The sequence below is a fragment of the Vigna unguiculata genome, chromosome 7 (assembly GCF_037176805.1).
Source record: "Vigna unguiculata cultivar grain cowpea cultivar isolate G323 ecotype 2 chromosome 7, ASM3717680v1, whole genome shotgun sequence".
NCBI lineage: Eukaryota > Viridiplantae > Streptophyta > Magnoliopsida > Fabales > Fabaceae > Vigna > Vigna unguiculata.
Genome location: NC_140798.1, coordinates 6955985 through 6968580, shown reverse-complemented (window position 1 = coordinate 6968580; position 12596 = coordinate 6955985). Strand labels below are relative to the sequence as shown.

At 31.9% G+C, this 12596-nt stretch overlaps 1 pseudogene across 1 annotated transcript; it reads left to right on the top strand.

The window, feature by feature from the left end:
• The first annotated feature begins 4426 nt into the window (after nucleotides 1-4426).
• Nucleotides 4427-5853, top strand: LOC114191987 (zinc finger A20 and AN1 domain-containing stress-associated protein 4 pseudogene; annotated as a pseudogene). The gene is made up of 2 exons (XR_014983887.1): nucleotides 4427-4589; nucleotides 4879-5853. The product of XR_014983887.1 is annotated as a zinc finger A20 and AN1 domain-containing stress-associated protein 4 pseudogene (transcript).
• Nucleotides 5854-12596: the final 6743 nt, after the last annotated feature.

Here is a 12596-nt window from a genome sequence, read left to right as displayed (position 1 = left end):
AAAAAGTTTTTAGAATAATCTCAAAATAAAAAATTTAAAAGAAACGATTAAAAAAAAATTATAAAATAATTAATTTTTAAAATAATAATTAAAAATAAAATTGAAAAATAAAAAATAGGAAGAATTTTCTTTATATATGGTTATAGATATACTATTTATAATGTTTAACAACAAATAACGTAATATGTCCAATAAATTTTATTAAAGTATATTTTAATGTTATTAAAAAATAATTTTAAATATTTTTTTCAAATTGCGTATAAAATAAGATTTTTTATTTATATAAATTACGTCATATTTAAGAATATACATATATTAACAAGTCCTACTTGGATCAATGGCATTTATTATTGCTAAAAATAATATAAACCATATTTTTGTTTAAAGAACGTGAGACACTGGGAAACGGAGCGTCCAACTCTCTTAATTTATGACATTATATTACTATTTTTTAAGTAATCATTATTGTTTTTAATCATGTAATTTCAACTCTTAAAAACGTTTCTTAAAGAGTTAAAGAATATTTAAAGACAGCACATTTAAAAGATAAGACAAAATTTATGGGAAGAAAAACATTATTATTTATTGTGAACAGTTTAATTGACAGATTGTCCAGCACTTTATTTGTTTATTTATTTTCTCAAAAAATGTTTTCCTAAATTCTAGAAAGATGCTGAACTTAAAAAGTGCTTACCAAATCCATATTCAGTACTACCACTGCCAGCGTGTCCTTTTCATTCCATATAATAATATCAAATTTTAATTATTTTTTGTTGGTACATTAGCAACTTTTTTAATACATTTAGTTCTTTTTTATTATTTCTTAACAAAAAAGACTTTGCATGTTTTACGCCTGTCTCTTTCACTTGATAATATTAATTATTTTAGTGCTGTGCTATTTAAAAAATAAGATCATGCCTAAATTTAATATTCCCATTAACCATACCATAATTAAACACTTCACCGGTTGGTATATAATTACATTAATTTAATCAATAACTTTAAATCTAATTTAGTTATATGCATAAGAATATAATATCAATATTGTAAAACCTTAAAAAATATATTTAGAAAGAGATAGTGATTTAAAATAACTTGACTCAATTATTTTAATATTAAAAAATTTTGGTATAAATAAAAATTATTATAAAAGATTTTTATTATTTTAAAATTCACAATCTCTAAAAATTACTTCCGTAAAGTTCTTTAATTTTTCTCTAAGAGTTATTTTTTTCTGTTCGTCTGATTGAGACTATGTAGGATTGATCATCATAGTGAGCTTTTCAATTTAGACCAATCAATTTATTGTTTGTGTAAGTTGAGTTTCAACCCTTTTTATTAGTCTACTTGTGTTTTTTTTGCATTCAAGTCATCTTCCACTTGTATGCGTCTTTTTAGTCATTAATATGAGTTTTTGCTGATCAAAGATCATAACCATATGTCCTAATCGTTTTTGTAATGTTTTTATGTGTAGATAAAACATCATGTGAAGTTAAAAATGTTTTGGTGTTCTTATAGTGATTTGGGTCTATGGAGCTGCTTTGTCAGGTAAGGGAAGTAGTTGTTTTTTGTATACGTGAGTTTGATAACTTTGATGTTTTGCATGTGATTGATTGTATTATGATGATTAGACAAAGTTATTTTGGTAAATCTATTTGATGTTATGTTGGTGGAAATATATGTGATGTGTGAAACTTTAGAATGATATGTGATGTGTGAAACTTTAGAATGATATGTGATGTGTAAAATTAATTGGTATTGATGATCGTGTTGAAAGTGAGTTTGGTATGCTTTGGACATATGTAATGACTATTGGATTGTGTAGACTGGACTAGACTAACATAATTATGCAAAATAAAGTTCTACCGAATTATGCAGACTCGTTGGTCGAGTGTGAACTCGCTAAGCTAACCCAAAGTCAGAGAGTTTCTGGCATGGTTGTCGTTGAGCGAATATATGCTGGTTGAACGAATCCAAAATCAGAGGCTTACTGACTTGTGATTCATTGGTCGAGAACACACTCGTTGAGTGAATTAGTCAAAGAGTTTCTAGCATGGTAGTCGTTGAGTGGATATATGCTCGTTGAACGAATCGAAAATCAGAGACTTACTGATTTGGGAGTTGTTGGTTGAGGGTATGCTCGCTGAGCGAATCCAAACTCAGAGAACTTAGTCTTTGTAGTCGTTGGTCGAGAACACACTCGTTGAGTGAATTATGGAGGAATTTACCTTTGTGAGTTCTAGTGATTCACTCAAAGGGCGAGCCATCTAGTCACTGAACAAGTGGACTTTTGTTTACTTTTTTCCTAGTGAATGGATGGTTTTGTTGAACAATTGCATTAGAGTCTAGTAGTCATTCTTATGCTCAATTTTGGTGTGTTATAGCAAATGTGGATTATTACTTAGGAAATGGTTGGTGTATGAGATTTAGTTTAGATTTAATATATGATTGTGAACATGGAATATGATGTGGTTGCGAGAATTTCAAGGAGAAATTCTATGTGGTGGTACTATAGTGTATGCATTGACATAAAGATTCAATAGATGTATTCTTTCTCTAATAACTACTAACACTCAAGTAGAGTATAATAGGTTATGTAGTAAAGAGAAGAAAGAGGTCTTGGTCGTTAGACTAGATATGGTCTTAAACGCGAAGGAGACTTACCTTGTGAGTGGTTAGATGATAACCCCTTGAGACCAAACTACAAAGTTTGTGAACCATCGCAAGTGCACACCATTAGTGAGTCCGATGTCAAGTGCATGTATTCAGATAATTGAGTTTAGTGTCAACTGTTTGTGTGATTTTAGGCATAAATATGTTTAATACCATGTTAGTCAGTTTTTGGCATGATTTAATTATTTATGAATATTTATTTTGTACACTAGCTTACCTTGTTATATGTTTTGTGTTTTCTTGTAGTTTGTTTTTTCTCTCTTGCGATGATCACCTATTTGGTGTATTTGGTCGGAGCAAGTGAAGTTACAGATTTAGAGACACTTTTGAAGGGTGAAAAACTATTAGAGTAGGTAAATGTATTGAGGAGTTTTAACACTAGTTAGTTATGTATAAAACTTGTTAGTTAGTTTAATTTAAGTGTATAAATGATATATTTTTATAATCATATTTTTTGTAATAATATGTTAATATATTTTGTATATTGAATTATTTATTTTGAACATTATAATGAAATATCCTATTTTATTAATTTTAAGCGTGCAAAATTAGGATGTTACAAATTTTAGTTTGTATCTAAATTTGGACGAAAACTTAACAAGGAATAAAACCCTCTTAATAGACAACCTTTCATTCTTTTGTTGGAAATATTTGTTTAATTTTTATAAAATTGGAACTATAATATTTTTTTTCCTTTCTAAATCTATATATTTAAAACAAGATAAATCAATCGATAAATCACGTGTGTGATTATTATTAGAAAGAAACATGTGTAAAATACATTAAGAACAGGTCTAAATCTATCACGTGAATATATAATATAGGAGTTTAATCTTAAGTATCTTTTTATATGAAAACTAACAATTACTAATGATTGTTGTGCTATTAAAAATTTGAATCAAACAAGGGTACAAATATTACATTTCTTTAAGAATTGGAAAATACACTTGATGAAGGACAAATCACACACTTAAAAACGCCAACATCCTATTATGAATAAATTTTACTCAACTATTAAAGTTCACCGTGTTTAATTTCTAACTCGCAAATCTCACATACGATATAATAGTTATACACAAAATTATATAATTAGAAGTCAATGCTATATATTTTAAATAATTTAATTCCTAATAACACTTAATTCGTGCCTAATTTATTGACCGAAAACATTAAATTTAAACAGATTGTGAGTAATATTATTAAGAATCACATTCATTACTTGATAAAGACCACATTTAATCAAAAAGCTCCAAATACGAGATGGAGAAAGTAACAAAGAAACATTTGATAAAATAAATAAATAAAAATCACTGTTAGCATGACTTTGAAGCATTATCAACCACCAGTTAACTTAATGTTTTAAATTGCGCTTACACGTCCTAATGGTATAATTTTACCATATGCCTTATATATAAATTAAATTTTGTGTTTGATTTTCCTTTTGTAATGTTATTAATGAAACTGTTAGAATGTTTTTATTATCTGTGTTTTCTTTTTACCTCAAAATTATACATGCTGATAAAATAAATTCAAATTGCCACAAATTGGAATTATTGAAATTGAAAATTTTATAAACACGTAGTTATTAGGTCGCTGTCACCACTTGCGGGGCAAATTTTGTGACTCAAGATTTATCATTCTGGTCTGAGAAACTATTATAATAAATATATTACAACTTATTTAAATATTTTGCATGAATTATTATATTTAATTTAATGGTTAAAAAATATTAATAATTGAAAATGATTATTATGATTTGTCGAGTTTTGCCGTCTTTTCCTTTTTCTCTCTCACACCCTTTGACTCTGTTAATCAATCCTTCTCCGTTAAGATTCTTCTCGCACTTCTCTTTCCCCCGTCGTTCTTATTATCCCCCTCTTTCCCCCTTCCTTCTTCTCATTCTCAACCTCAATAAGGTACTATTTCTATTTCCTTCTAACTCTCTATTTTCTTATTTTAATTTTATTTCTCATTATTTGATCGAATTTCGTTACAGCAACTAATTTCGGCTATTTATAACCCTACTTTGTTTAATTTGCAACCTGTATTTTTTCGTTTTTTCGGTTTCTACTTATATGCACAATTTCCTTCCAGCCACGACCCAGCGTTTCAATTCTTTCCCCTTTAAATTTTCTAGGATTCGAACGGAATCTTAATCGTTTTCTCTTTTTTGTTTCTCTTTCTTTTTCCGGGAAATTCCGGCAGGTTCCAAGACTTTTCCGATTCCTCGAAGAAGAAAGAGACAATAAAAGACCTAAATCGACAGATCCGGACAAAGAACCATGGCGGAAGAACACCGATGCGAGACTCCGGAAGGTCACCGTCTCTGCGCCAACAACTGCGGCTTCTTCGGTAGCTCTGCTACCATGAACCTCTGCTCCAAATGCTACGGCGCGATCCGTTTGAAGGAGCAGGACGACGCGTCGACCAAATCCGCCATCGAAACCGCGCTCTCTTCCTCCGCGAAGACGCCGCTGTCCACGGCGCCTCCGGCGGCGATTGATGTCCTTCTGGAAGCATCGCCTCCGCCTCCGCTTCCTGCAGAAGCTGCGGTCGCGGTTCCGGTCCAGGTCGCGGTGGCGACGAGTTCTTCATCCTCAGGTTCGGCGCAACCGAACCGGTGTGCCGCGTGTCGGAAGCGCGTGGGGTTGACTGGGTTCAAGTGCAGGTGCGGAGTCACGTTTTGCGGGACCCACAGGTATCCGGAGAAGCACGCGTGCGGGTTCGACTTTAAGACGGTGGGGCGAGAGGAGATTGCTCGGGCTAACCCCGTGATCAAAGCAGAGAAGCTGCGGAGGATATGATTCGATCTCATCCGTCCGATGGGACCGGAGTTTGGTGATTTGATAACAACCGTCCACGTGTACTGCGAGCGAGGGAGAGAGATGTCGTTATGTATAATGTTATGAATATGATGATGATGATGATCTGTCTTCTAATTTAAGATAAAACTTAAAAAGTCGGTTTGTCTCGTGTAGAAGGGATTGAAATGAATAAGTCATGTTTTAATTTGGCTTTGTAAAAGGGAGAAAAAGAAAAACAGCACTGAGATTAAAATTTGTAGGTCCACCACCGTCTGGGGTAGTTGAAATGATTTGTGATTAGAGTCTCCGAGCAGCGCAGTGCGGTGGAGCGTTTTATTGTGCTTTCGGTAATGAATGTGAAAGTGAACTTGTCGTACTCGCGCTGTACCAATATTCGTTCTTTACTCTCCACGATTGTATGGTATTTTTCCCTTCCTCAATCATTTGTATGCATCATTCTATGCTCTGTTCTATTCTTTTTTCAGAACATGAGATAATAACGGTGTTGATCTTGGACAAAGTTTTAGATAAATTTAATTAATATGTTTATAAATGAATTAAGTCATTTTTCCTATCAAGTTCGTTGATATTTTAAACTGATGATCTTAGTGTTTCATCTTTCTGATTTTTAATTTTATTAGGTTTGTTTCCTTTTGTGTGTAAACTCAACTTAATTCATATGATGTCGACTTAAGTTGGTTGCGTTTTAATTTTAACTTTTTCTACAATCGAGTATTTAACAATACTTTATAGATGACAGGTAATTATAGAAAAAAAGAAAAAGTGTTTTTTTTTACTGTATGAACTAAGAATCAAAGAAAAATAATAAAAAATAAGGCTTTTAGCTTACATAATAAATTATTAGTTGTTTATATTTATTGAATATTTGAAATTTAGAGTTACATATTCTTGAATAAAAATAAAATAAAATAAAAGAAAAATAAAATTGTATAAAATAAATAAATAAAAATAAAAAAAGGAAAATAAAAATTATTAAATGAGTGTTTCAAAAGTAATTTAATTTGATAAAATTGAGATTAGGATTTCTTGAAATGGTGAAAGAAGAGTTATCAAACACCAAAATAAACAATGAAAAAAGCTTGTAGGTTAAATAATAATTTAAGGAAATTTAGTTAGAATGAAGATGATGTATTAAAAAGATGAGGTAATATCAAAACCCTTATTCGATTTATACAAACATTTTCCTACAAGTTCAAATAAAATAATACTTGTAAGTGTTATCTTCCATATCTTTTCTTGTTTGATTTTATTAGAGATATTGTTACAAACTTTTATTGTTTGAATGGTAATTGTTCAAAGAGAAAGAGAAATATGTGAAAGTTATATTAATTATTTTGTAAGGAAGGCTAAATGAACTTTGTCACAATTAATTTATGTTCAATTTTCATTGAGATATCGCTGAGAGGAAAATTATGACAAGTTACGATAATTGTCTTGTTGGGGGGAACAAGTTAGTCAAGTTTCGATTAAAACATGTGTTGATATTGAAGATTCAATCAATTTTGGTTGAGTTGCTTTGATGATCCAAGCCATTTAGATTTGATGATGGGTGCCTTAAGGAGTTGATCTTGTAGTTAATCTTTGTCAAGTTATAATTCTTAGGTTTATATTGTGTCTGAGTGAATATATGATGCTTGATCTAGATAGTCCACATCCTAAATCTTTGTTTTTTGCTCCATATAGATTTTAATATGTTGAAATGTTCATAACCTTGCCAGAAACAATAGCGCAAAATATCGATAGACTAAATTAGAGTTTTAATCGATTAAAATCCTGGAGTTTTTGTTTAAAATCAAATTTGTTTTGTTTCAACCAATTGAAATATGAATAAATCAAATTCAAACCACTAAAACGGTCATTTTAAGTGATTTTAATTTATTGAAATGAAAATTAATCAATTAAAAAAATTACAATAATGGATTTTGCACTATTTCAATTGATTGGAACAAATTTTAACCTATTCAAAATTGATTTCAATATTTTAAGATCTATAAGAGAAATTAAAATAATTTTTTCATATATGATTTTTATACATCTCAAACACTTCTTTGAAAAGCAAAAGATATTTCTTGAACCTTTTGTCAAATATTTTCTATAGAGTAAGATTTAAGTGTTTCTTCTTGCTATTTTTGTGAATCACCTATCATTACTTCTAGAGGAGAATAATCTTTTGCACTTCATTGTCTGGCTGATTATAATCCATTTTCATTCCTCTAATTTTGTAATTGGTTTCTTGACTTGGGTTGCAAAGATGACTTTCTTGTGACAAGGTTTCATAAGAGGTTAGAAAATATCTATAAGGTTCAAGATATTGTGTTGGGTTTTATTTCTTGTCTTTCTTATAGGGTGTTTGCAAAAGCTTGATTTTAGTGAATTATCTTCATTAGGATGATTAAACAACTAGATGTAGCTTTCTTTGGAAAGTAAACCAATATAAATCTTTGATGTTTTTCTTGTTGCTATCTATATAGATAATTAATATTATCATGCTTTTTATTTTTTATTTTATTGTTAGTTTATTATTATCTTTTAAGATATTTCATGTTTTATTTAAAATTTTTTAGAAAAGATAACTATTTTGTTTACCTATTTATATTTTGCAGATAAGTGGAAATACCAAAGAAATTAAGAAGAATATCAACATAATTTAATTATCAAAGTTATCACCAAGATGAGATATTGATAAAGTTGGTTACTCTAATACAAAATCAAGTACAAAGCTGTAGATCTAGTCCAGTTCAAAAAATCTATAAATAAGGGGGTCTGACATAGGTCAAAACACACTTTTGGGGAGAAGGACACTTGACCTAAAAGGAAAGAAGGTAGAAGCATATTCTGAAGGCTGGAGGTATTCAACTTCATCATTATTCTAGTACTCAAAATAGTTAGGAGTAGTTAACTCCTTCATTCACGGGGGTTGGGTGTTATGTATTCTTAACTCCTTGTGAGTTAAGCTATTCAATATAATTATTTTCTATCACTCTTGTGTTCTGTTCTTGTTTTAACTGCATATTATAGATTGATTGCATATGTGGGAGCACCCGCGGAATGACGGATAGTTTGGAAAACCTGATTATGATAGAACAACTAAGAGATTTCACATGCTAAACATAGATGTTGAACATTTAGTCATTCATAATATCAAGAAACTTATAACAAAAATTTTTAGACACATGATTTTTATTATTCATGTTCAGATTTGTCGGTAAGACATTACGGTTTGTTAGAAAAGGTGTAAATGCTAGAGAAGAAATTAGAAGTATATTGTTTGAGATTTTTACTTTGAATTGAATCATGAAGCTTTTATCATATATTTTCTTAAATCAAATTAGTTATTTTTATTGTGTGAATTTTATTGCTTTCTTAGCTTTAGACTTATTTCTCATTCATCAAAATTTTTCCTTGTTTGAAAATTCTTAACCTTCATTAGTAAATAAACATAATTTTTCTTAAACCACATTAGTCTCTTGAGAAACGATACTTGAACTTTTCACTTTATTACTTTGCAATTTGGTACACTTGCATATTTAATTCTAAAATATATTGCTAACTTATTTTGAATATAAAGAAATTGATAAAACATTTAAAAACCTTGATCAAACATTTCTTTTTGGGGTTGATTAATTTCTCAGAAAAATTGTAGTATGTTTTAAGATTTTAAAAAATTGAAATAATAAAGTGTGGAAATCATGGAAAATACACATAAAGAAAAGGTTGAATTATGTATTTAAGATTTTTGAAATATTTCGCAAAGTATCATTTAATAAGAGTAGTCAAATGAAGTTTAATATTGGATAGACGTATTATCAAGTAGTTTCTTGAATGAGCTACGTTTGATGAAGCTCATCTGATGCAACTTTAAAAGGACAAATGTACGATATTTTTTTTAAACTTGTTTTCAAAAAATTCTTCTTTTATTAGTTGTAGATAAAAGAGGAGGTTGACTAAAACCAAGAGAGCAACCCTTTGATTTCTTTCCCTCCAGACTTGTTCTATGCTAACTCTTGAGGAATATGGTCTGGCGAAGATGCAAACCATTGCTTCTCACATTGCCATGCACACTTCAATCTTATGGTACCTTGATCAATCCTTACAACAACACTCCAACCGCCACTCAAACAATTGTTCTGGGTCTGGTCACAATCACAGCAATCACAGTCGCTTTGGTGGACATAATCAAAATAGTGAATTTCGCTCAATGGTTCATTTGGTTCGTCTGCTTGTCCTACTATAGCTCTTTCTCCATCATGGCAATCACCTCAATCTATTCCTTGGAATCCCTGGGGTTGGACTCCCCTTCCTTAGGGCATGTCTCCTTGTCCTTATTCCACATCTCAATGGACTCACCACACAAGACCTTCGAAGCAAGCCAACATTCTGGGCCAATGTCCTTAGGCCCACACCACCACAACTTCACCACTACCCATCGACATTGATGTTGCTATGTGCACCATATCCATGACACCTCTTGACACCACGTGGTACATGGACATTAGAGTCTTGTCTCAAGCAGTGACACCACAAGGGAATATCACATCTTATTCTAATTTAAGTTGTTGCTAGTGGTCAAGGTATTCCAATTCAGGGTTCCAATCATATAATCTTTCCTACATCAAATCTCCATAAACCTCTTAACCTTAACCATGTCTTGCACACATCGCATATTATAAAAAAATTAATTTCTGTGTGACAATTCACTATTGATAATAATGTTTATGTTTCCTTTGACCCTTTTGGTTTCTACCTTACTGATTTTAAGACGGGGATCCCTCTTATGAGATGTGACATAAGATTTCATCAATCCCACTCCTTTTGGTGGTCTAGCTTCTATGTCTAGCATAACTGTCTTGGTCATCCTAGTTCTTTTGTTTTGAAGTATCTTTGTAGTAATAAGTTCATTTCCACTAAAAATTTGAATTTAAAAACTATTTATGATTCGTGTGTGTTTGGCAAACATGTTAAATTGCCTTTTATGTCATCTAATAATGCTAGTTTTATGCCTTTTGATATTTTTTACATTAATCTTTGAACATCACCTACTTTAAGTTCCTTTGGTATCTCTATTATATTTTGTTTATGGATGATTACTCTGACTTCATATAGACGTTTCCTCTAGGTAATAAATCTCAATTTTTTGAAAAGTTCACATCCTCCACTAATCAAATCCAAACACAAGTTTCGCACAAAGTTAAATGTTTTCAATGTGATAATGGGCGTGAGTAGGACAATGTATTATTTCCTCGATTTTTGTGATCATAATGGTCTTGTTTTCCGGTTCTCTTCCCCCCATACTTCTTTTCAAAATGACAAAACAAAACATAAAATTTGAACCATTAAAAACATGATTCAAACTCTCCTTGCTCATTCGTCCGTTCCTCCTTCATTTTGCATCATGCCCTTCAAATGGTCAATGATCTCCTTAATAATATACTTCCTTAGAAGGCCTTGTCTAATCAGTCTTCCACTCAACTTCTATATCATCGTGATCCCTCTTATACACATTTACGATTCTTTGGTTGCCTTTGTTATCCTTTTTCCCCTCTCCTACCATTAACAAACTACAACCATAATGGATTATGTGTGTTTTCCTAGGCTATCCTCTTAATCACAAAGGTTATAAATGTTTCGATTTGTCCGACGTGACATGTAATTTTATATGAAACACAATTTCCTTTTGCCCATATGCCTTCCTCCCTTATTTCTATTTATGACAATTTCATTGATGACATGCATACATCCCTCCATTGTTCATCCCTGGCCCAACCCTAACCCAGAGCATTTACCTAAAGCACAACTTGTAAGATTACCCTCCCTTTCATCCAGCACACCAACCTCTACGAACAACTTATCTACCTCTCCTACTTCAGACCAACTTGCCCTGCCTCTGAACCTTACCCCATCATCATGACACGCCCCTTTTACTAGGATTATGACCACTCGTAGCATGACCAGTGTCTACGAACCCAGAAAACTATTTAACCTTTGTGTTCCAATTGTTGACCCGATAATATCACCTCTTCCCAAAAATCCAAACCTTGCTTTCTCAGATCCTAATTGGATATCTGTCATGGAGTTTGAATTTGATGCTCTAATTAAAAATAATACGTGGGATTTTGTTCCGTAACATTGTCATGTTAATATCATTCGATGTATGTTTATTTTTAGACATAAAAAGAAATTTGATTATTGTTTTGAGCGTTACAAAGCTCGTCTTGTAGGTGATGACATGTCTCAATTGTAGGTGTGGATTGTGATGAGACATTTAGTCCTGTGGTGAAACCCATGACCATTCACATGGTTCTTACCATTGCTCTCTCCAAATCCTGGCTAATTCATTAGTTGGATGTTTAAAATGTCTTTCTCCATGGTGATCTACATGAAACTGTATACATGCATCAGTCGTTCGGTTTCCGTGATCCCCTTCACCCTGATCATGGTTTTCACCTAAGGAAATCTCTTTATGGTCTAAAACAATTGTCTCATGCCTGGTACTAGAGCACCTATGTTAGTGACATCATTGCACGCGTCGACATGACCTCTTGCAATCCTTCTACTACTTCGATTGATACTAAGTAGAAGCTTAGTACATCCTGACACATTGTATGAGGATCCCACTATGTATTCGAGTCTTGTCGACACCCTACAATATCTCACCTTCACCCGCCTAGACCTTTCATATGTTGTTCAACAAGTATGTCTTCACATGCATGCCCACTACACTGAGCACATGCTAGCATTGAAAAACATTTTACGATATGTTTAGTGTACCTTATAGTATGGTTTGCATCTCTATCTAACCTCTATTGAGAAACTTATTTTTTACTTTGATGTTGATTGGGGTGGATATGCTAACACAAGATGCTCCACATCTGGTTACTGTGTGTTTCTTGGTGACAACCTCATCTCCTGGTCTTCAAAGTGCCAACATACTCTCTCGTTCTAGTGCAGCGATTGAATACTAAAGTGTTGCAAATATTGTTGCTTAATCTTGTTGGCTTCGCAATCTCCTACTAGAGCTTCATTTTCCTCTCCCTCAGGTTACTTTGGTATACTATGATAACGTTAGTGCCATTTATCTATCCGGTAATCATGTGCAAC